The sequence below is a fragment of the Carcharodon carcharias genome, chromosome 10 (genome assembly GCF_017639515.1).
Source record: "Carcharodon carcharias isolate sCarCar2 chromosome 10, sCarCar2.pri, whole genome shotgun sequence".
NCBI lineage: Eukaryota > Metazoa > Chordata > Chondrichthyes > Lamniformes > Lamnidae > Carcharodon > Carcharodon carcharias.
Window position 1 is genome coordinate 126,856,985 of NC_054476.1, and position 26,807 is coordinate 126,883,791.

At 42.8% G+C, this 26,807-nt stretch overlaps 1 pseudogene; it reads left to right on the forward strand.

Annotated features, from left to right (window-relative positions):
• Positions 1-17,348, forward strand: part of LOC121282874 — a 96,905-nt pseudogene extending 79,557 nt beyond the window's left edge.
• Positions 17,349-26,807: the final 9,459 nt, after the last annotated feature.

The window sequence follows — 26,807 nt, forward strand, 5'->3', positions numbered from 1 at the left end:
CTTAAAAGTTGTGTTGCACAGAGACAACTGAGGGCTCCAATTCTTCTCACTGACAGTGAGACTCATGTTGTTCAATCATTCCACTTCATTGCTCAGGTGTCATTTGATCTTTCTATCCTGTGAAATTACTGTTAAAATAGAATCCAATTACGTCCCTTGTTTGAAATAATTATATGGAATAATATCATGCACAAAGGCAAAACCTCTCCCTCTAACCCATATTCTAAGCAAGGTGTCAATGACATATGTTGAAATATGATTGTTTTCCATGTCTTCTAGAACAGCTTCCACCTGACCTAGCACGAGGCTCCCATAGAGAGCAATCATGATAGCGTTAGCTGTTTTTCCCTCTCAGCTCCCTGTTTGTTCTGGATTATGCTGTTTACAGTATGTTGAATCTGTTGATACAGAACTATTTCATCTTTGATGGTTAATAGACTTTGACATATTTCGTCTATTGTTTCTTTCCTTCTGTCATTATCATCTAACAGCATGGCTTTCAACTGTCTTCTCATAGCTTCATTGGGCAGGATTTTACGGCCCTGTCGTGGCAGGGGCATGGCCATAAAATGTGGTGAGCCATTCAAAAGCCCGGAAAACCCACCATCAGTTAGGGCCATAAAATTCCACCCATTATGTTCCATCACGCTTTTTATATCGACCTTGCTCCAGAGTGCAGTGCCTGCAGTGGCACTAATTCTCAACCATTGCTGAATATTTATTTTCTGTCTTCTCTGATTTTTCCCAAGATCATTAAGATTAGCTTCTTCTATTATATTCACATTCTCATATTCTTCCAAATCTGACCATTTTCCCCAACCACTCTGGGCATGGTTCTTATTCATAAAATCTTTTATCATTTTTGCCACCAGCTGATCATAAAATTTCTGGTATTCTTATGAACACAGGCCTATAGGAAGGGAAATAACTATGAAATCTAAGAGGACAGGTACAATTTTATATGCCATGTTATTGAACAGCTGTTTAAATGCCCAGGTGACCACTAATCAATTGAATGATCCATCCTCCATTCTGGGGCACTCAGTTTTGTTTCCTTCCTTTATTTCCTTTCCTATAACCCAGACTCCAATGCAGACAGGATTATAGACCTTTAACACAGATGTTACGTTTCCATGATGCAAGTATCTGTTTATACAGCATTGTACTGTTCCCTGATCTCTTTTACTTAGTTTGGGCCAGTTGAGTGATTTAAGATCCTTACTAATGTAAGGAATTCCCATTTTCTGCTCTGTTGGCCCAGCGCATACTCCGTCATCCAGTGTGAGTGTACAGTTACCATGTCTCCAAAACTCATGCAATTACATTCAACTCTCAGTTCTTCACCATCCTTGTCTATAATCATTCTGTTGATGCCATCTGGGGCCTAATCACATCTGTCACAAAAGACATTTCAAGGATAGTGACCATAACCCTTTAAGATTTAAGGTAGATTTGGAAAAGGACAAAGATGGACCAGAAATAAAGGTCCTGAATTGGGGGCAGGCCAATTTCAATAAGATAAAACAGGGTCTGGCCAAAGTGGACTGGGAGCAGCTACTTGTGGGAAAGTCTACATCAGACCAGCGAGAGTCATTCAAAAAGGAAATAGTGAGAGTTCAGGGCCAACATGTTCCCGTAAAGGTGAGGGGTTGGCAGAAGTCCTAGAGGAGTATAGAAAGCGTAGGGAGGTACTTAAAAATGTAATTAGGAGAGCGAAGAGGGGGCACAAAGAAACACTGGCGGGCAAGGTAAAGGAAAATCCCAAGGCATTTTATAAATATATTAAGGGCAAGAGGATAACCAGGGAAAGAGTAGGGCCCATTAGGGACCACTCAATCTCTGTGTGGAGCCGGAGGACATAGCTGAGGTTTTGAATGATTACTTTTCATCTGTGTTCACTATGGGGAAGGACGATGTAGGTGTAGAAATCAGTGACAGGGACTGTGATATACTTGAACAAATTGGCATTGAGAGGGAGAAAGTATTAACGGTTTTAGCGGGCTTAGGAGTGGATAAATCCCCAAATGGCCTACTCCTGCTCCTAGTTTCTATTTCTACGTTAATATTTAACTTATTTTTCTCCAAAAGAAAGTTAATTTTTATACCCATAGAAACCATCCATTAGAACTTGTTTGTGTGTGTGTGTGTGTATATATTTTCATCCATTTCTTTTAAATCTCTTGTTTTTCACTTTGAGCTGGAACCCGTTGTTAACTTTCTTTTAAAAAAAAGCAAAAATCCATTGCTGCTCTGTTCAGGAGCCCAATGAGCTAATTAATATATTCAACCATACCTAAATGTGGTTGTTTCCAAAGCCTTTATTAGCCTCATTTAAGAAATTTTTTTTCAAACTTTACCTTTTCTGGTGCAACCATTAATCAGAATCAATTTCCAATTCACGTGATTGAAAATATAAAACTTAAAACTGCCAAGCTTTATATATGTGTGTGCCTTTTTCTCTGACATTAAAGACTCCCACATACATTTCAACATTATAACTAAATTAAACTTAAAACTCCCAATTTAATTTTAAAATTGTACAAGAAACTTGAAAATTGAATAATGTCCAACATATAAATTTACATTCAAAGTACAAAAGCTGTGTGGAAATTTTTTCTAAAAGGAAGCTGTCAGCAGAAAGGGTTTACTTCTCTGCTGGATTCAGGGGTGAAGTAAAACATAGATGCACACAGTTGCTTCACCTTACAAGATTTTTAAAGAACAACTTTCTCAATCAAAATAAACCGAACTCCATTTTAAACTCTGCTTTCTTAAATTCTTTTGTACTTTTCCCTCCTGTTCTAATTCCTATAAATTTATCCTAGGGAATTAAAAAACAACAATAATCCTTCGTAACATTAACTTGAAAAGAAAACATTCTGCATCTTAGATTAAACTTTACTTGTCTCCAAAGCCTTTATTAACCTCATTTAAGAGATTTTTTTTTCAAACTTTACCTTTTCTGGTGCAACCATTAACCAGAATCAATTTCCAATTCACATGATTGAAAATATAAAACTTAAAACTGCCAAGCTTTATATATGTGTGTGTCTTTTTCTCTGGGATTAAAGACGCCCACATACCCTTGAACATTATAACCAAATTAAACTAAAAACTCCCAATTTAATTTTAAAATTATACAAAATTCTAAATTAAATAAAAACCTTCAACAGCAAGAATATTTTTCAACAGTTCCAACTGAATTTCTCCAAGCATCTCAAGGCTTCCGAATAAAATTTATTTCTTACAAGGCAATATTTTCAAAATTCCTTAAAAGGGCAAAACACATTATAAACTGAAAATACTGGTGTAACTCAATTTCTATGTTTAAACTGACCCACCAATCAAATCCATACTGTTTCCACAATGACACACATGTACATAGACACCCATAGGTAAAAATAGTAACAAGCATATGCTTTCAACATTAAGAACCAGACAACAAAGGGTAAAAGCTTTAAGTTCTGCATGCATACTCAAATATAAACAGGTCTTCTCACAGCAGTTCTGTGGTAATCTGATGTGTAATATAACTTTAAGAACAATGTTATAATGGAAGATCACATGATTTGTGTCCAACAGAAGAGTAGCTCGGGTTACCTCAGTGGTCAGTCATCTATAGTTAGAGTCTGTAGTGTGGAGACAGGGTGAAGAATTTAGTCCTTGGCTGGCAGGCGGGCCCCACCAGCTCAGCGGTGGGCGGGCAGCCGAACCCCGCTGCCGAAACGGGGCCCGCCGCCATTTTGAGCAGCCTGCCCGACATGAAGTGCTATGCGCTTCCTGTTCTGGGGGGGGAGGGAATCCCCAACTGTCAAAGTGCACAACGTGCGCACAAAAGAGCGCACTGCCCCCTGAGGCAAAGTCCTGTCTCAGGGAGATTCATGACAGGTAAGTAAAGTCAAAAAATAGAGACATTTTAAAATTATTAATAAGTCCCCCTCATGTGACAATGTCACACGAGATGGGACATGGTGATAACAAAATCATAAAATTAATTAAATTTTTACAGAACGGTAATGAAACTTCACCCCGCCAGTGGATGAAGTTTCATTAACAATCTACAGGCCGCTGGGGCTCCTGGCCTGCCCGCCAGCCCTAAGGTTGGCCGGGCAGGGCATTTAACTACCTTAATGAGCCTGTCAATGGCCTTAATTGGCCATTGACAGGTCAGCCGGCGGACAGCTGATTTCGCTGTCCACCCGCTTCCTTAAGATTTAAATGACCCGGGATGACGTCAGGGATTCCTCCCGTCATCTTCCCCTTGGCAAGCGGGCCCCGGCCCCAAATCGCCAAGGGGAAAATCCTGGCCAGGGTGTGAGTTGTAAGCACACAAGTGTAGCTGCTGAATACATTTGTAACTAAACAGAATGTGTTCCACCTAAGAACTGTCTGCTGACCTACTGTGTCTATAGTAGCAACTTGGCCATCCCAAAACAACCGTGCAACCTGGACCCATAAGTCCCTAAAATCTGCTGACTAGGATCCAACAAACTGGCAACGAGGAAAAAGCAAGAAAAAGCGAGGAAAAGAGTGATGATACAATAAACTGGCTTCAAGAATAAAACAAGTTTATGAAAGAAATCAAGAGAAATGAAATTGGGCTGTACCTCACACAGTAATTGTAAGTAGAATTTGTGTCTTAATCATTGAAGCAATCCCCTCACAGAATGCTGCAATTTGGAAGAATTGATCCTTTTGATCCAGCCAAGCATGATTAGTCTCATTATATTGAATGCCTCACGTTCTTTTTCCAAGCAAATGACATTACAGGGGAAGAGAAGAGGTGAACGATCCTCATCCACACGTGGGAGTAAAAGTTATCAATTGATTTGAAATCTGATAGAACCCGGTCCCCCTGAGTTGAAAAGTTTTGAAGAACTGGCGGACCTCGTAAAAAGTTATAACCAGCCAAAGCCTGGCAACAAAGCAATGGTTCAAATTTAACTGAAAAACAGAGCCCCAGGGAAGACAGCTGCTTGTTATGTGGCAAGTTTGAAACAATTAACAGAACATTGCGAGTTGGTAGTACTTTAAATTACATGCTCAGAGATCATTTAGTATGCGGTGTGAATGAGGGCAAAATTCAGAAGAGATTATTGTCTGAAACAAATTTGGATTTTAAGAAGGCACTAGAGATAGTAATGGCCATGGAAAGCTCAGTGAGGGATTTGAAAGCCATACAGGGGGCACAAAATGGCACTGTCCTCTACATTGGGTGGGAAACGCCAGCCAAAAAGGGCGCAAAATTGCAAGACTCTGTCGAGAAGCAGGAAACATCCGCTGCTAATATAAAAAGAAATATAAAAAGAAGTGACTTAGCAGCGAAAACATAGATAAATAGCAACAGAGGTGGAAACAGACAACGTTATAATGATTGGCAGTTTAAAAAGATCGAATGTTTTTATTGTCATTGACACAGACACCTCATGAGACAATGCAAAGAAAGAAACAGGCAGATTTTCAAACACAAGAAAAGGCCCTGTGAGATTTACAATTTAGAAGCGCCTGAAGTAACAGATTCAGATATTTATTCATTCTATAACTTGAAGGCTGGAAAAACAGAGCCAATACATGTAACAGTGAATGACTGACCTGTTAGAATGGAAATGGACACAGGAGCATCCAGTAGTGATTGGTGAACACGCCTTCAAATATCTGAATTATGGTGGACATAACTTAAATTTAGAAGAAACTGATGCCAAATTAAAAACTTACACGGGAGAAGACATCCAAGTCAAAGGCATAAGTAGAGTTACTGTTCATTACAGAAGCCAATCAGTAAAACTATCCTTGATGGTGGTGGGAGGCGAGTGGCCAAGCCTCCTTGGATTAAACTGGCTAAAGGAGATTAAGTTAGAATGGGCTGGAATTTTCCAGCTGAGGGCAAGTGGGTTACCAGAGCTACTACAAGAATATGCCTCAATCTTCAAGGATGAACTTGGGAAGATCCAGGGGCTGCAAGCAAAAAATTCATGTGGACCCATTGATGAAGGCAAGACCCATACCTCATGCACTGCGGGAAAAGGTCAACACCGAACTGGACAGATTAGAAAAATTGGGCGTTATACAACTTGTGCAGTTCTCAGAATGGGCAGCGCCAACAGTCCCCGTTCTTAAACCCGACCGAAGTGTTCAAATTTACGGAGGCTACAAATTGATAGTTAATAAAGTGGCTAAGCTGGACAGACGCCTTATACCAAAAATTGAAGACCTGTATGCTAAGCTGGCAGGTAGAACCACCTACACGAAGCTTGATGTGAGTTATGCTTATCAACAATTAGAGTTAGAGAAGGCCTCCTGGGAACTTGTCACAATTAATATGCACACAGGATTGTACCAATATACCCATTTGCCTTTCGGCATCTCCTCAGCTTGTGCTGTATTCCAGAGAACAATGGAAAGTTTACTGCAGGGACTGCCCCACGTCATAGTTTATTTAGATAATGTTCTGGTGACAGGACTCATTGAAAAGGAGCATTTAGCAAACTTAGAAGAAGTCTTAAAGCATTTCTTGCAGGTGTTTCAAAAAAGAAAAATGCACGAGGGAGGTAATCTATTTGGGTCACCGGAAAGATTCACAGGGCCCCCACCCGGTTGAGAAAAAAGTGAGAGCTATAAGAGAGGCACCTGCACCAAAGAACACCTCAGAACTCAAATCATGCTTAGGAATGATCAATTATTATGAGCGCTTCTTACCCAATTTATATAAAGAACTGGCCCCGCTGCATTATCTACTCAAGAAGAATCGATGTTGGCCTTGGCAGGCATCACAGAAAGAAACTTTCACAAGTTGAAATAATTGTTGCACTCATCCAATCTATTAGTACATTACGACCAGAGGAAAGAATTGGCGTTGACATTTGACGCATCTCCCTATGGAGTGGGAGCAGTACTCTCCCATCATATGGACGATGGCACGGAAAGGCCTATAGGTTATGTATCAAGAATGATCACCACAGTGGAAGAGGGATACTCACAGATAGAAAAAGAAGGCCTGTCAATTATCTCTAGTGTCAAGAAATTTCATCAGTATGTACTCAACCGTCATTTTACTACTATTCCAGACTACAAGCCATTGCTAGGATTCTTCGGCCTGTACAAGATTATACCACCCATAGCATCAGCAAAAATACAAAGATGGGTAGCATACGAATATACTTTCATCCATAGCCCTGGAAATCAAATTGCAAACACAGATAAACTTTGTCGTTTGCCCTTACAAGAAAATGATGAGGCTGTTCCAGTCCCTCAAGAACTTGTTTTATTGTTGAATTTATTAGATTCATCACCGGTATGTACTAGACAGATCAGAGACTGGACATTTCGAGACCCTGTCTTTTCCAAAGTACGTGAACAAGTTCTTCATGGCTGGTCACAAAAGCAGGTATCTGATGAAATGAAACCGCACTTTAACAGAAGGCATGAAATAACCAGCCAGGAGGATATGTCACTGTGGGGAGCATGATCAATTGTTTCTCCAAAAGGAAAAAAGCCATTGTTGATTGAACTACACAGTGCACATCCAAGAATTTCCTGAATGAAGGCCATAGCACGCAGCTATCTATGGTGGCCTGGGATGGATGGAAAAATTGTGAGCTTAGTGAAGAATTGTGTACAGTGTCAGCAATTGCAAAGGTTACCTTCAACAGTTCTGTTACACCTTGAGAATGGCCAGGAAGCTCATGGGTAAGATTACACATTGACTATGTGGGAACAATGTTTTTGTTTTTGTTGATGCCCACTCAAAATAGATGGACATAAATGAGTTGGAGTCACCAACATCTTCAGCTACAATTGAGAAGCTATGTCAAAGTTTTGCCATTAATGGACTACCAGAAGTAGTCATATTTGAATACGGCATGGCATTTACGAGTGCTGAGTTTCAACGGTTTATCAGCCTCAACGAAATCACCCATGTAAAAACTTCCTTGTACCACCCTTCCTCAAATGGACTCGTCGAAAGGGCGGTTCAAATATTCGAGTCTGACATGAAGAAATTAACTGGAGATTCCAAAACAACCAAGCTAGTATGCTTTCCTTTCCATTATAGGACCACCCCTCACACAACAAGAGGTTTCACCCCTGCTGAATTGTTAATAAAACGCCATCTCAGGAAGAGATCGAGCTTAATAATGCTGAATTTAGGAGAGAATGTGGAAAGGAGTCAGGGAAGTCAGAAAACTAGACACGACTGGCATAGTCATGACAGGAAGTTTACCGTAGCAGAGACGGTATATGTGAAGAGCTTTGAAGAAGGACCAAGGTGGTTATTGGGTGAAATGAAGGCCCATTTGGTAATAAATCTATCTTACCACGTGAAGGTGGAAGACCATGTCATACGGAGTCATGTGTATCATATAAAGAGAGAAACCATTCACCAAGAAATGATTCCACCAGTGTTCATGGCCGAGTCAATGTTTCCTGCTGAGAGAATTCAGCCAAGTGCAGATATGTCAGCTGTACCTGCAAGATTTGCAGGTGCCCACCAAAGAACCTGATGTTCAGAAAACTCCAGAAAAGGCAGTTCCTGACAAAGCATCTGAAGCTGTAGAGCTGAGACGTTCTACACACATAAGGAAACTCCCAGAAAGACTGAATTTCTAAATTACTTATCTGTGTAGATAATTTGATATTTTGAGAAAATTGTAATTGTAACTGTAAAATGTATTTCTGAGTAAAGGGGGAGGGATGTGGTAATCCAAAATGTAATATACATTTAAGAAGAATGTTATAATGGAAGATCACATGATCTTAGTATCCAATAGAGGAGTAGCGCGGGCTACCTCAGTAGTCTATAGTTAGAGTCTGTAGCGTGGAGACAGGGATTGAGTTGTAAGCACTCAAGTGTAGCTGCTGAATACCTTTGTAAATGAACAGAATGTGTTCCACCTAAGAACAGTCTGCTGACCTACTATGCCTATTGTACCAACTCAGCCATCCCAAAAGAAGCGTGAAACCAGGATCCATAAGTCCCTACAAACTGGTAACCAGGATCCACCAAGTTCTAAAATTTCTCTTTCTTTTAGCCATTCTCTCTCAAAATCCTTTTAAAAATCACTATACTCCAATTCTGAATGACCTCACCTAAAGTCTCCCCACCGCCTATTCATTCCCTGACACAAACCTATATGGCAGAGAGGAACAGACCATTCTTCCTCATTTACCAATCTGCCCTTCTCATCACAGTCATTTGTGATGCTACCGAGACGAGAGCTGATGTATTCTCAGAAGGGATATGGCTGGAGGTGTGACATGTCAGAACAGGGGGGATCCTTCTCTTCAACTATCCCTCCCGGTGGCAGTAGATCTGGCCATTCCCAATCCTACACATTCATCTCTTGCAGCATGTTTCTGGCTCTGGGGACAGATCCAGCTTGGGTTCTCCCCTAGCAACCTCAGAAACAAGTGCATTCTGTCTCTTCAACCTTCACCAAAGGTCTCACCAAAGCCATATATAATTGTAGTTAAGTTTATTTACACTTAAACTTCGACTGCCTTGCAATAAAAGCTCAGTTCCCCAGGGAGGAGCTTTATTAAAAAATAATAAAAGCTCAGTTTGCCATTTCATTTCCTTGCTGTACCTGCATTTTAACTTTGTAAAAGGACACCCAAAACCCTTTGAGTTGGAATATTCACTTGCCCTTTACCTTCTAAAACATTCTGCTTTTACATTCTTCCTACCAAACTTGATAAATTCACACTGCCCAACACTATCGATCATCTGCCCCCTTCTTGCCCAATCACTGAATCCTTTGCAGCCTCTTTTTTTCCCTCAGCTTGCTTTACCATTCAAATTTATATCAGCTGAAATGTAGCTTTATTATACTCATCTAAAGGTCACTGATCAGTGTATTCGAACTGTACCACAGAGCTGTTTACTGTAACAGTGTCCGTGTATTTTAAATCAGGACCTGAATTCCCGATTATCTCCATCTAATCTGAGTCTATCCTTTTCCAGCCAAGAAGAGCGGCTGAGCAAAAGATCCTTGAGTCCCGGTGACCTCCTGCGTTTCTTCAAGCACCCAATGGTAGAGGCTAGGATTGCAGTGCGGTCTGCAGAGTACATGGAAAATACACTGCGCCTCATCCAACACCGAGTCCATCGAGTGCACAAACGTTTACTGAATGCATCAGGTCTGTTGGAAAACAAGCGAGGGAAGCCTGGAGCAAATGCTTAAGTGTTTTGCTTGGCCCAGTCTCCTTGGGTGGGATTTTCCTGGCCCGATCACCGGGATCGTCCAGTGTCAGCGGAAGTCAATGGACTTTTGGCTGGGCTGACACATACCCTGCAGCTGGTCCCACCATGACGGAGCCGGAAAATCCCGGCCCTTGCCCCGTTACCTTTCTCAGATGGATTGGTTCTGGATATTGCTGTGACTTTGAGATGTGCAACAAACAGAGCCACCTGACAAGTTGCATTTACAAAAGTGGTTTCTGCAGAGGATGGTGCAGATAGGCGTCAAGGTAGGGGTGGAGCAAGGCACGATAGCACTAATCGTTTAATTTAGTATAACCGAGAGTTGCCCAGCATTGAGACTAGTTCCGGGAAAAGTGTGATCCGTACAGGCTGGAGTGGTTGCACCTCTACACAGCCAAGACGAGTGCCCTTGCAGGCAGTTTGCTAGTACTATTGAGGAGGGTTTAATCAAAACTGGCAGGAGGCTGGGAGCCAGAATGCAACACTGCAAATAAAAAACAAGGTACACGAAGAACTGAAGAGACAGATAGCACCACAGTAAAAGATAGTAAGGCATTAATTTGGGCCAGAGTAAAAGAGGATAACAAGGTCCAGAATTAGGTTTGCAGCACCCATATGTGAAAGCACAGTGCGTGGTAAGTATTCCGTAGGGATCGCTTCCTCTGGGACACCCTGGTCCACTCCTCCATCACCCCCTACTCCTCAACCCCCTCCTATGGCACCACCCCATGCCCACCCAAAAGATGCAACACCTGCCCCTTCACTTCCTCTCTCCTCACCGTCCAAGGGCCCAAACACTCCTTTCAAGTCAAGCAGCATTTCACTTGCATTTCCCCCAACTTAGTCTACTGCATTCGTTGCTCCCAATGTGGTCTCCTCTACATTGGAGAGACCAAACGTAAACTGGGCGACCGCTTTGCGGAACACCTGCGGTCTGTCCGCAAGAATGACCCAAACCTCCCTGTCGCTTGCCATTTTAACACTCCACCCTGCTCTCTTGCCCACATGTCTGTCCTTGGCTTGCTGCATTGTTCCAGTGAAGCCCAACGCAAACTGGAGGAACAACACCTCATCTTCCGACTAGGCACTTTACAGCCATCCGGACTGAATATTGAATTCAACAACTTTAGGTCGTGAGCTCCCTCCCCCATCCCCACCCCCTTTCTGTTTCCCCCTTCCTTTTCTTTTTTTCCCCAATAAATTATATAGATTTTCCTTTTCCCACCTATTTCCATTATAAAAAAAAATTTTTTTTTTTACATCTTTTATGCTCTCCCCACCCCCACTAGAGCTATACCTTGAGTGCCCTACCATCCATTCTTAATTAGCACATTCGTTTAGATAATATCACCAACTTTAACTTTAACACCTATGTGTTCTTTTGTACTATTGTTGTTGACATCTTTTTGATGACCTGCTTCTATCACTGCTTGTTTGTCCCTACAACCACACCCCCACTCCACCTCTCTCTCTCTCTCTCTCTCCGCCCCCCATGCACACACATTAAACCAGCTTATATTTCAACTCTTTCTTGGACTCGAACTCAAGTTCTGTCGAAGGGTCATGAGGACTCGAAACGTCAACTCTTTTCTTCTCTGCCGATGCTGCCAGACCTGCTGAGTTTTTCCAGGTAATTCTGTTTTTGTTTTTGTTTTGGATTTCCAGCATCCGCAGTTTTTTTGTTTTTATATTGTGGTAAGTATAGTTGGTTAGCAGCAGGTGCAGATAGACATGGGGGAATATGATTTTGTGATGATAACAGAGACCTGGCTCCATAAAAGGCAGGACTGGGTACTAAATATTCCTGGATTCAAGACGTTCAGGAAAGATAAGGAAGGAAAGAAAGGAGCAGCATTTATTTAAGGAGAATATTACAGTATTGGAGAGAGAGGATATCATAGAGGAGTGAAGGACAGAATGAATTTGGTTATAGCTAAGAAACAATAGAGGGACTATTAACAGTTGGTTATATTCTATTGGCCACCAACAAGTGAGGAAGACATGGAGGAACACGTTTTCAAGGAAATTACAGATAGGTGCAAAAGCTACGAAGTAGTTATAATGGGAGGCTTTAATGATCCTAATAAAGAACGGGATAGTGTAAAGGGCAGAGAGGGGGAAGAGTTTCTGGACTGTGTTCAGGAGAATTTTCTACTTTTTTAAAATCAGTATGTTTCAAGGAAGTGCACGTTGTTGGATCTGGAAGTCTGATGATGACCATAAAACCTATGTCGATTGTTGTAAAAACCCATCTGGTTCACTAATGTCCTTTAGGGAAGGAAATCTGCTGTCCTTACCTGGTCTGGCCTACATGTGACTCCAGACCCACAACAATGTGCTTGACTCTTAAATGCCCTCTGAACAAGGGAAATTTTTAATGGGCAATAAATGCTGGCCTAGCCAGCGACGCCCACATCCGTGAATGAATTTTTAAAAGTCTGGAATGGGATGTTCAAATGGACCAAGTATGACACTAGGAGAAAATTAAAGGGACAATGTTATGTTCCTGTGGAGGGGAGAGCTGCAGGGATCAGTGAAGATTTATTGTGGGTAATTGGTGTCTGCCAATGGTCTTTGGATCTGGGGTCCATTTATTTTGTTTGTACCTTAACAACACAATAGGTGACATGCAGGTTTCCTGTGTGCAGCTGGCTCATGGCAGACTAATATTGCAGTGGGAAATTCAAAAATTACTAAGCACCTTGCTTAAGTAAAAGGATCTAATGCCTGCTTCAGGTGTGGACACTGCACACCAAGGCCAAGATTTTACATGGAGATGGCAGCCCCCCTCACGGGCTGGGGAATCCCTGCCCCTGCCAGCCCTGATTACCGTGACTGAATTTTACATTCAACAGGCAATACATTTCATGCAGTCGTGGTTTCGACACTGCAAGGCAGGATGTCACACCTTCAACATCTACTGGTCAGCCAGAGGGCCAGCAGCTCTTCAGTCCCAGCAGCACCACTAGGAATAGTGGCCACTGTTGGGACGCGGCAGTCCCCAGGCCAGCCATGATGGAGGAGGCCCAGAATGCAAAAGTGGGGTTGGGGCTCACTGAGGCCAATGAGGTGGGGGGGTGCGGTTCATCATGAGGGCAGGGGTCAGGTCTTCCATCTGAATAGCTTTTGCTGTAAGGAGGGGCCTTCACAGGCACAGGGCAGCAGGTCAGGAAGGAACCCCCACCCAAGCTACCGGAAATCTATTGGGCAGCCTCCCCAGATGGTAAAGTGCTCGTCCACTGACAGGAAAAGGCCTTTAAGTGGCCATTAATTAGTCTAACAGGCCCAATAAGCCCAATTTACATCCAGCTTGTAAGAAGTGTGTACATTTTGTCACCATTTTGAAGTTTAACTCAAGAAAAACTGTTGCTGCATGCTCAAATTTCTCATCCACTGACTCCAGACAAAGGTTTTATCATTTATCTTATTATAAAACAGTTTACGGCTTAACTAAAACTGCTGAGCCAATCTGGTGAGCCCTAATCATGTTAATATTCCTCTTGTTGGTGTTTGTAGAACTGTTTGTGATTAACCATTTCCAGAGGTATTATGTATTTTTCCTGACAGATACCTCCAAGAGACACCAGGATCAAGGATAGGAATACCTGCTTGCCTTTCTTCCGATCGGCTCCTGCATGTGGAACTGGTGAACTGGGTTCATTGTTTGGAGACTTTAACACTCGTCAGCAGATCAATGCCCTGACCACTTTCTTTGATGTTAATGAAGTCTATGGCAGTACAGAGTGTCTGGCCAACAAACGCAGATGGACTATTTGCAGCCAACAGGTCTGATCTGTACTTTTCAGGGACTTAACCATGATGTTTCGCTTTGTTTTTCAGACACTGGTGGGAAAATAGAGGAGTTTTTACTCCTGGCCAACGTCAGGCTCTTACTCAAATCTCCATGTCCAGGATAATCTGTGATAACACCAGGATTCAATTTCTTCCTCGGGATGCCTTTAAATTCCAAACATTCCCATGAGGATATGTAAACTGCAGCCAGATACCACAGATAGACCTGAGTGCCTGGAAGGAGGATGTACAAGGTACGTTGTTACAGGATTGGGCCCAGCCTTCAGAAAGCTGACATTACAGTTCACGTACATTTGAACATAAAACTAACCAAACCCGCTGGTGTAAGAAAAGAGCAAAGAGAAACTGTGGTAATTATGATTTTATATAGTCTGTAATGTACCTTTAAGAATAACACGTGTTAGGGTAGGTCACATGATCTGTAGTAACCAATAGGAGAGTAGCACAGGCTACCTCTGTAGTCATTGCAGAGTTTGAGTTGGAGTTGAAAGCACACATGTAATTGCTGCTAAGTTTTTGTAAATACATTTAATGGGCAGAATTTTCCCATTGGCATGTGAGGGCAGGCCCTGCATGCACACGTGTAAAGTGATGCGCGGTGACATCAGGCGTGCGTCCAGAAGTCACCATGCATCACTCAGGTTTTCAGTTCAGCGGATGTGCACCTGGGTCGGCTGTGCACCCGCCGAACTCCCAAAGGCCTATTAAGGCCATTTAAATATCAATTAAAGTTATTAAGTGAGCTGCCTGTCCAACCTTAAGGTTGGCGGGCAGACAAAGAGTCCAGGCAGCCTTCGCGTTTTACATGGAGCCTCATCCACAGGTGGGATGAGATTTCATGCAGGGTTTATAAATTAAATAAATTTTTTCATTAATGTTCCTTGACATGTCCCAGCTCATGTGATGCTGTCACATGAGAGGACTTGTCTTAAAATATTTTCTTTTCTTTATTTAAACTTTTAAACCTTAAACTAATTTCCCTGAGGCAGCTCTGTGCCTCAGGGAGATTTCTGTGCTCTTTCGCGGGCATACGCAGGCCCCAACTCAGGGAACCACCCCCCCCCCCCCCACACTCGCAAAGGGAGCGCACTGCGCTTCTGGGCGCACATCACGCTGGGTGGGCCTTAATTGGCCTGCCCACGTAAAATGGCAGCTTGGACCCGATCGGCGGGAGGACGCCAATTGGGTTCACGCCTGCTCCTGCTCCCGCCCACCCCCACACGACCCCCCAATGGGGGGAAAATTCTCCCCAATGTTTCCACCCAAGAAGTGTCTGCTGATCAACTCTATCACCAAGAGTACAACCTACAACAGAAACCAAGAGCTGGAACTCTGAATGCCATTAACATTTCTCTTCTGGTGGTCCAAACATTTTATTCAGAAGTGTTTATTTCTCCTGCAACTTTTTCTATCTCCTCTAGTGATTCAGGGATCACAAAACTGAGGGGTCAGTGGAGTCAAGGGCAATATCTTGAAGAGCAGGAAATTTAAACCCTCCTCCTCTTCCTATCACTCAAACCAACTGATCAGGCTGAATTTACAGGGGGCGTTCACAGTCCCACACTTGTTGGCAGTGGGACCTGCTCAGCAACTTTGTCACAGGAGGCCTCTCAATTGGTCGTCTGTGAGCGCACCATCCAAAGAAGGACAGCGGCGGATGGGCTCCCGATGCTGCCCGCTCCACCAGAGAGCCAGTAGCATTGAAGCCTCTGCAGCGCCACCGGGGCAGGTGGTCACTGGTGAGCTTTGCAGAACTCTGGAGCTGGGCCAGATCATGAAAAAATGTATAAAGAATCAATGTGCTGACTATTGGTGGGTAAACCTCCCTGGAGAGACCATGGATGCAGCTTTCCCTGCTCACAGCCACTTCGTTGGCCTGTGAGACCTTCCCTCCTGGGCTACCGCTGGCAGGACACCTCCAATTAAGTGGTGGACTCACCATGAAGGCGCCGGGTCACGTCAATGTAAGATGGCCTTGATCAGAGGGACCTGGTTATATACGTGCATAAATCACTGACAGGCTGAGGGAACGGCTGATAAGGCAAGCAATTTATGTGCTTTATAAATAGGGGCATGGAGTGCAAAAGCAAAGAAGTTATGTTGAACCTGTAAAAAACATTGGTTCAGTGTCAACTGGAATATTGCGTCCAGTTCTGGGCACCAAACTTTAGGAAGGACGTGAAGGCATTAGAAAAGGTACAGAAAAGATTCACAAGAATGGTTCCAGAGATGAGGAACTTCAGTTGTGAAGATAGATTGGAGAAGTTGGAATTGTTTTCCTTGGAGAAGTGGTGGTTCAGCGGAGATTTCAATGAGGTATTCAAAATTATGAGAGATCTGGACAGTGTAGATATGGAGAAACTGGTTCCATTGGTGGAAGGATCAAGAACATAAGAGCACAGATTTAATGCGATTGGTAAAAGAAGCAATGGCAACGCGAGGGAAAACTTCACGTAATGAGTGGTTATAATCTGGAATGCACTGCCTGGAAGTGTGGTGGAGGCAGTTTCAGTCAAGGAACTCAAGAGAACTGGATTATCATCTGAATAGGAAGAATGTGCAGAGCTATAGAAAGAAGTTGGGGAAGTGACTCTAGGTGAAATGCTCCTTCAGCAAGGCAGCAGACACAACTGTCAAAATGTCCACCTTCTGCGCTGTAACCATTGTATGATCCTGTCATTCTAGTCTAAACATTGTGCTGTGATGCACATGAAACTTCAAATATTCTCAGTAGCTCTAGGCTTCCTTTCTCCTAATTAGCACTGGTTTGTTCCTTTTACAGTGACCCTCTGTGGCTCCGTCCCTGTTGTGGAGCATAGCCATTTCTCGATCTGCAAATCCTCAGTCAGGTACACCTGTGAGTCCGGATTCAAGCTGGTGGGAGGGGATACGCTAATCTGTCTGAGTAATGGACAGTGGGACATTGCACCACCTGGCTGTAAAGATAAGAGCCGAAAAGCAGTGTCTCGGAATAGAGAGTGCCCTTGGCTGGCATCGAGTGAGAAGGGCTGAATATAAACACAACAATAATAATTTTCACCTCAGTCATCCGAGCATTAATCTGAGAGAGCAGGTTACCTGTCAAATCATCCCTCATTGATTCTCATTCCTCTTCTTTTTTCTGTAAGTGTTAACGTTGGTCCCAGCATTGGAGGCCGCATTGTTAAATAAATCTTAGATCTTATGATGTGCAGATAAACATGATGATCTACTCTTGCAGATCTTTCAGAACCCCACTGGACTGAACTTCATGAAACTCAAAATTCTGATGGACCAACAGGACCAAGAGCTGAGAGCAGTCAGCAACTCGAGCATGAGACATCTGTCCTTTCTGTAGAACTTCAAACAGCCAATCTAACACAAAGGGAACCAATTCCATGTGCAAGGGAGATCTTCAATGGCCAGGGACATTACAACTATCAAAATAGAACATTCACTTGTCAGATATTAGGAGCATATCTATTTTCATATCACTGTGAAGCGAATCATCGCACGGTGTTGGCCCTTCAAAGAAATGGTGTGACAACAATTACCACAGACCTAGATGGGGGTAACAGGCAGAATATTTTATCAGGAAGTACCATCCTTCAGCTAAATACTGGTGATCAAATTTGGTTAGAGATTGAGAGAGGTAAAATATTGCCTTCCAGTTATTTTCTGGGACACTTACTAATTGCAGCTCAATAATTTTCCTTTGTTTCTGGTAGAATGTTAAAGGGATTTGCCCCTGGGTTAAAACCTGACCTGGGAAACCAGGAGCCATTTCTGGAATCTTTACAACAAAATAGCTGTTTTTCATGGTCATGGTTGATATGTAGAGCAAACCCTCTCAGAGCAGAGGTCCGATCTCATGACTTGTCTGTCTCAAATTCCTCTCCACAAACATTACACTAGGGGTGTGTGGGGTGATTCATCCAAAGAGCTTTTTGTAAATTGCCAGTAGATTTGCATTTTACATTTTCACAATTTTCAATTACAGCTGAGATGCATTTTCAGACATGAACCATACAGTAACAAGATTCCCCCAATTCAATCTCTGGGCATTTAGCAACTGATTTGTTTTATTTCCCTCCAAAATCTGCCCCAATGGAGGAATGTTAAAGGAATAATCCACATTAGCACCTCAGGCAAGTCACTTATCAGCTTTCTCCAACACATTAAAACACTAACTTGCCCATTGAAGCACACCTCTTTCACACTTTAAAATGTCTCTTTGAGGCCCATACATTTAATACAGTAATTATCACACCATTTGCCCATTCCTTTAATATTTTAACTTTCCTGTTGAAACCCATCCCATTAACACTGTAATTATCGCATTATACTACCCAGCAGCATATTGATTCATACCCTTACGCCCTCATCTCAATGAATTTCGGGCCCGGCACATTGCTAAACTCTTCTTCTGCCGCCTTCGTCTCCGTGCTCACTTCTTTGGGCAGGAATCCTCTCCCCATTCAACGGATCCTTTTACCCACCTCCAATATTCTCCCTCCACCTGGACCCCTCCCTCTGGATTCTTACCTTCTCTTGATCTTTTCATTGAGAACTGTCAGCGTGACATTAGTCGTCTCAATTTCTCTGCTCCTCTCATCCACTCTAACCTGTTTCTCTCTGAACTTGCTGCACTCTGTTCTCTCAGGTCCAACCCTGACATCGTCATCAAACCCGCTGACAAGGGTGGTGCTGTTGTTGTCTGGCGCACTGACCTCTACCTCGCGGAGGCTGAGCGTCAACTCGCAGACACTTCCTCCTACCTCTCCCTGGACCATGACCCCAGCACTGAACATCAAGCCATTGTTTCCAGGACTGTCACTGACCTCATCTCCTCTGGAGATCTTCCTTCCAAGCTTCCAACCTGATAGTCTCCCAAACTCTGACGACCCACTTCTACCTCCTACCCAAAATGCACAAACAGGACTGTCCCAGCAGACCGATCGTGTCAGCCTGTTCCTGCCCCATGGAACTCATTTCTTGCTATCTTGACTCCATTCTCTCTCCCCTTATTCAGTCCCTTCCCACCTACATCCATGATTCCTCTGACACCCTATATCGTACCAACAATTTCCAGTTCCCTGGCCCCAACCACCTCCTCTTCACCATGGATGTCCAATCTCTCTACACTTCCATCCCCCACCGGGATAGTCTGATGGCTCTCCGCTTCTTCCTCGAACAGAGGCCCGAAGAATCTCCATCCACTACTACTCTCCTCCATCTGGCTGAACTTGTTCTCACACTGAACAATTTCTCCTTAAACTCCTCTCACTTCCTCCAAATAAAAAGTGTGGCTATGGGTACCCCATGGGCCCCAGCTATGCCTGTCTCTTTATGGGGTATGTGGAACATTCCTTGTTCCAGTCCTACTCCGGCCCCCTCCCACAACTCTCCTCCGGTACATCGATGATTACTTCAGTGCTGCTTCATGCTCTCGTCTGGACCTGGAAAAATTTATTAATTTTGCTTCCAATTTCCATCCCTCCATCATTTTCACATGGTCCATCTCTGATACTTCCCTTCCCTTCCTTGACCTCTCTGTCTCAATTTCTGGTGATAGACTGTCCACCAATAACCATTACAAGCCTTCCGACTCCCACAGCTACCTCGACTACAGCTCCTCATGTCGCTTCCTGTAAGGACTCCATCCCATTCTCTCAGTTCCTTTGCCTCTGTTGCATCTGTTCTGATGATGCCACTTTCAAAAACAGTTCCTCTGACATGTCTTCCTTCTTCCTTAACCGAGGTTTTCCACCCACGATGGTTGAAAGGGCCCTCAACTGTGTCCATCCCATCTCCCGCACATCCGCCCTCACACCTTCCTCTCCCTCCCAGAAACATGTTAGGGTCCCCCTTGTCCTCACTTATCACCCCACCAGTCTCCGCATTCAAAGGATCATCCTCCGCCATTTCCGCCAACTCCAGCATGATGCCACCACCAAACACATCTTCCCTTTACCCCCCGCCCCACCCCCCGGTGGCGTTCCACAGGGATCGTTCCCTCTGGGACACCCTCGTCCACTCATCCAACACCCCCTACACCTCAACCCCCTCCCACGGCACCTTCCCATGCAACCGCAGAAGGTGCAACACCTGCCCCTTCACTTACCCTCTCCTCACCGTCAAAGGGCCAAACACTCCTTTCAAGTGAAGCAATATTTCACTTGCACTTGCCTCAATTTAGTCTTCTGCATTTGTTGCTCCCAATGCGGTTTACTCTACATTGGAGAGACCAAACACAGACTGGGTGACCGCTTTGCAGAACACCCTCGGTCTGTCCGCAAGCATTACCCAGACCTCCCTGTCGCTTGCCATTTCAACACTCCACCCTGCTCTCAGGCACACATGTTCGTCCTTGGCTTGCTGCATTGTTCCAGTGAAGCTCAACGCAAATTGGAGGAACAGCATCTCATCTTCCGAATAGGCACTTTACAGCCTTCCGGACTGAATATTGAGTTCAACAATTTTAGATCATGAACTGTCTCCTCCATCCCCACCCCCTTTCCGAACCCCCCCCCCACCTTTTTTTCCAATAATTTATATAGATTTTTCTTTTCCCACCTATTTCCATTCTTTTTAAATGTATTTCCATCCATTGTTTTATTTCTACCTTTTAGCCTTTTTCAATTCCTTCACCCCACCCCCACTAGGGCTATCTGTACCTTGTTTGTCCTGCTTTCTACCCTTAATTAGCACATTCCTTAGATAATATCACCACCTTCAACACCTCTTTGTCCTTTTGTCTGTGACATCTTTTGGTTATCTCCACCTATCACTGGCTCTACTTGTCCCACCCCCCCTTAAACCAGCTTATATTTCACCTCTCTTCTATTTTTACTTAGTTCTGTTGAAGGGTCATTCGGACTTGAAACGTTAACTGTGTTCATCTCCGCAGATGCTGCCAGACTTGCTGAGTTTTTCCAGGTATTTTTATTTTTGTTTTGGATTTCCAGCATCCGCAGTTTTTTGCTTTTAGCATATTGAATATTGCTGTCTTGGTCCTATTACACTATCTGGGAAATGGCTCCAAATGATTTGCTCTGTCAGTGAAGAAATTATTTCTAATGTTTCTTAAAATTTTCTCAGTACTTAAATGCACTATTTTTTGTCTTAAGTTAATAGATGCCATCTGAGTTTATCTTAAAAATTTAAAATTAGCGAGACTTCCCACAACAATTATCTCTAGACTGCAGAATTTAAGTTTCTCTGATCTTTCCTCGCAGCTTGTCCTCCTTCCAATTGCTATGATTACCTGATTTTTTTTTTTACCTTTGTCGGGAAGCGGGAGGTAGAGAGAGTTGGCACATGAGTATGAAATCATACAAGGATCAAGGCAAGTTCACATGGGCCTGATAGCCTATTCACATCCTCAATATATAAATTAATGCACTGGAGAGTTTTTTTGTAGTTCAGGGACCTGAACTGAACATGATACTTCATGTAGAGTCTGGCTGGTGCATTGTAGAACCACAGCATAATCTCCGAATCCTCTATCTGTTGATGTAGTTCCATATTCCAGCATTCTGTTGCTTTTTCAATTACTTCACTGCATGGAGCAGACATTGAACGTGATTGGTTAGCCATTCATAAAGCAAATTTTCTAAAGCACCTTCTGCCAATTGAGCCCCATTCACTGCAGACTTATAGCAGGATTTCCCCTCCCTCGGGCGGGCATCGTGGGCAGGGCCAGGAACGGCCTCAAAACGGACCGCTGCCTGTGATCGGGCTCCGACTGCGATTTTGCGCTGGCTGGCCAATTAACATGTGAAATGTGCGCTGAGAGCCTCAGTGCTGCCGGGGTGAGGGCAGGAGCAGCACAAGCGCTGAAGTGTGTGTATGCGCAGGGTGCATGCAGTGAAAGCTCCCTGAAGGCAGAGAGCTGCCTTAGGGAGCTGAAGATTTTTAAAATTAAGAATAAAGAATCTACAAATAATATAAACATGGCCCAAATGTGACTCAGTTACATGAAGAGGGAATTGTTAAAAACAATTTTTAAAATTTTTTATTTTTCTTTATTCACTATTGGAAACCTCACCTGCCCATGGATGAGGCTTCACAAAAAATGCAAAGGCCGCCTGGCCTATTCGACCACCTGCCCACCATAAGACTGGACGGGCAGCGAAATATTCTACTTAATTGCTTGTTTAAGGGCCTTAATAGGCCTCTTAATTGACTGCGGGTGCACTGTCGAGTCTCGCGCGCGCCCGCCAACCAAAATATCACGAGCACACAATGACGTCGGGACACTCGCCCAATGTCATCACGCACTATTTTACTCACAATCAGGTCAGGCACCTGCCCGCCCACAGGACAAAAAATTCTGCCCTATGATTTTCTTCATTTAAGGACACAGTGGTTGGTCATTGTAACTACTATAATCAGACTGTCTGCATAAATACTGGCATCCAGCTTCAATCATACACCGACGGTAACCAAACATTGAGAGCAGTTGGGTTTATACCCCAGATGCTGTTTAATATTAGAAAGATAAAGACTCTCATTTGAGTTCATTACTCTCATGGATCTTTTCACCTGATCTTGTTTATTATTGTCCATTTTATGTCTGTTCTGCTGTGACCTATTATCAAACCAACTTCACAGCAGATGTTTTGTCAGGTGGTGGTTGACTCTCTGTGACAGCTTTTGGCTGAAAACTATCCTCATGCCCACCTAAAGACTATATTTATTGGAAATACAAAGGTGAGATTTACAATGTGATAAAAAACCAATCATCAGATTAACAATGAGTTTATAATGCAGACCAATGGCTACAGCTCCAGCCCCCTCACGCTACGTCCCCACTGATAGTTCCTCCCCCTTACACTGTGTGAACCATTGGCTGCAGATTGTTACTGGTTTCTTAGAGGCAGATCCTTCACTAACTCTGATAGTTGATCCTTTTTCTCCATATGCACATGATTTGTATTCTTTGGTTTGTGATATATATCATTTATTCGTACAGTGATGATTGGAGTTAATTATTAACATGGGTTTAAATTTGTATAGATATAACTTTGTATAAGTTAAATCTGAAAATGTGTATAATTCATATTCAGAATGAGCTATTGAAATAAAACAATTCTGAACTAGCTAGTCAGAAATGTAAGACAGATAGTTCAAATTGTCCTTTTAAATCTTTATTTCAATGAGAGCTCAAATGTATAAAAATTTGAAATCTTGATTCTATAAAATTTATAATAAAATCATATGAACACTGTGTCACTCATTTCTTGTTGATTTTGTCTGCCCTTTACAGATGGTAATTTGCAATACGTTCACCCAGTTTAACTGGCTTGGCAAATTTGATTTGTGTTTATAAGCATACAAAAATGTCTAGCTTGCCCCATGTAGAAATAGTCATTTGGTAGTACAGAACTTGAGTATTGCTGAAAAAAGAGACACACATTGTTGTAGCTTTTCATCTTGCACTCATCATGCCAATTCACAAGAATGTAAAGGGAACAACAATATATATTGTATGAGAAGAGAGTCATTAGTTGGCAAGTGGACTCTAATTGGTGGAGACATTGCCATGAAGAATGCACCAGTTTGTGGTGACTGACAGTTAACTGCAAGCATTGTTTGAAATTTAAACCAGGCAGCTTAACTCTGATTGGTCAAAGCATTGCCCTGAGGCATGAACCAGCAAATGGCTGTCATTTATTTTGTTTATCTGAAACAGGCACAATGTGTGTACATGTTCTTTCTGTCTGCAAAGAAAAGGGCCCTGTGTTTTAATATATGTAGCTTCTAGTACATGCAAATGTGCCACACTATGAGCCTGACTGACAATCTTAAATTGGTTGTCAGTGTAATTCTTAGCACACTGAGGTCTATTTAGGAAATGTTGCCCAATCACAGAATCACATCTAATGTTGGACACTGTTTTGAGTTTTGAAAGCACAAGCTGGTTGGGTATGGTCTGTACCTTGCCCGTTGCGAACAGTGGCTGGGACATGCTGTTTGATACAATCCACCAGTCTTTGGAATGTACGGCCTACATACCTAGCATCACACTGACACTGAAATTCCTATACCAAATTAATCATTTGTGTGATAGGCAGAACGTCTTTTTGGCTTGGTGGCAACATTCTGTTAGTAGCGAATACCACTCATGTTGCTACTGCATAGTAGCAGCGTGACACAGAGAGCTTCACCTGTTGCTCAAATTTTCTTTGAGTTTGCTCTTGTGCATGGTTTTAATTTTGGTGTGCCTTCATACCAATTCAAACGGGAAGAGGTCTTTGCTGAGCTCAAACTCCTCTGCTCCCAACTTTCCCACCGCAAACCAGCATCCACTGAAGACACCGAATCTTTGAAAGTGTGCCGAGCATGTTGTGGGATTCCAAACAAGCTGCCTGATTTTCACATTCAACGCAAATGTCTCACAGCATTGCAAGACCTTAAGACCAATCCGGACAAACACACCAGCAAATCTGTCAAAGTGAAGGGAACAGTCATCCTTAACAACTGTGACTATATCAACAAAATGCACGCCATTCTTAATGACGAGTCCAAATTCGTATCCATTTCACTTGCCGCTCAACATGACAGAACTGCCTTGCTCAAAAGTAAGCTAAAAGAACGCTTGCTAGACTTGTGTAAGCCCGATGAGCTGCTATGTGATATATATGACAGTGTTTGTCCTTACGGCTCACTGCGCCCAAGATACATGTCCCTTTACACCCTATCTTATCTATAGCCGGTTCTGTACAACATGAATTGACCAAATGGTTGGGCGAATGGTTATAACCAGTTTTGAGCAAGTTTTCCACATACGTGGTGAAGGATTCCTTCACATTTGCAAAGACCATATCAGACATGCATATTGATAGCAATGCTGGGTCCATGTGCCTATTTGACATCATTAGCCTAATCACCAATGTTCCACTTAAGAAACCCATAGATATTTGCGCTGCAGCATTATATCATGGCAATCCAGGCTCACCACCATTGTGTGAATCAGTATTCATTGAACTTCGGAACTCGGCAACTCACGCAGTTGAGTTCAGTTTTAACAACAACATGTTTGCCCAAATAGATGGTGTTGCCATGGGATCCCCTCTAGGCCCAGCCTTCACAAACACCTTTGTTGGATTTTATGAAAAACATGTCATCAATGGAATGATACCCAACCTCCTACCCCTCACATGTTTCTGATGTGTGGATGATACATTTGCTATATTTAAGTCTGCAGTTACATGTAATAATTTCCTTATATGTCTTAATGGCCTATATCCTGGGCTCAAATTCACCTTTGAAATGCAGCAGTCAAATGTACTCCCTTTCCTTGATATACTAGTTGAGAAATCTGCCAGGGGATTTTATACCACACTCAACCACAAGCCTTCCTTCACGCGTCAATATACACGTTGGGATTTTTACAGTTCCACACACTATAAGATTGGCCTTATCGGAAACCTCCTTTATAGGGCCCAAGCCATTTGTGCACCAGGCAATCTTGATGCTGAAATAGGGCACATCAAAGGCATCCTGTGGAATAATAGCTACCCTGTTCAGATCATTTTGTGCTATATTTCACTCAAACTCAAGAAAGGGCCTAAGGTCGTCACTTTCCGCCCTGAAAAGTGCCCTGTCTACCTCAGATTACCCCGGAAGCACAAGGTGTCTACAAAAGTTGAGCAACAGATGAAGCTAGCTGTTTGACTCTGCTACATTCGCCACTAACAGGATGCTGCCATCAAGCCAAAAATACATTCTGCCTATCACACAAATGAGTAATGTTGTAAATGAATTTCAGCGCCAGTGTGATGCTAGGTATGTTGGATGTACATCCCCAACACTGGCCGATCATATCAAAGAGCATGTCCCTTCTGCTGTTCACAATAGACAAGGTACAGAACGTACCCAAACTGCCTGTGCTTGCAAAACAGTTTCCAACATTTGATGCGATTCCGCAATTGGACAACATTTGCTAAATAATCCGCAGTGTGCTAAAAATTATGCGGATAGCCAATTTAAGATGGTCAGTTGGGCTCACAGTGTGGCACATTTGCATGTACTGGAAGCTACATATATTCATACACAGGGCCCTGTTCTTTGCAGGCAAGAAAATCATATACACACATTGCACCTGTTTCAGCTAAACAAAATAAGTAACAGCATTTGCTGCTTCATTCCTCAGAGCAATGCCTTGACCAATCAGGGTCAAGCTGCCTGGTTTAAATTTCAAACAATGCTTGCAGTTAACTGTCAGTTAGCATAAACTGTTGCATTCTCCATGGCAATATCTCTATCAATCAGAGTCCATTTGCCAACCAATCAGCACTCTCTTCTCAAATTGTATAAATTGTTGTTTTCTTTATATTTGGTCTTCTCGTGAATTGTCCTGATGAGTACAAGGTGAAAAGCTTCAACAAGAAGTATTTATTTACTTCTACCTCACCAATTGCGCCAACAGGCACCTTACTCTTTAAATGACATTCAATTTGGTGAGATTATGAGAAAACAGATCATAAACTCATTGTCATTTGGCAGGAAAATCTGGAAAATTCCTCTTTGATCCTGCTTGATGCCTGAAAATAATCCAGGAGACAATACTAACAGTGATTTTATAATATCTGCTAATCTTGTATGATATGATCCCTGTCCCAGCCATGAACCGCTCAAGCTCTTTTAAAGTTGGACAGTGAATCAGTACTTACCACATAAGCCATAAACCTGTTCCATTTGTTTACTATTACCCAGGAAAAGATAAAGCATCTCACACTTAATCTAATTCTTTCTTTATATAATATATAAGCATGACACCTGATCGTCTCAATCTAGTCCATTAATTCTT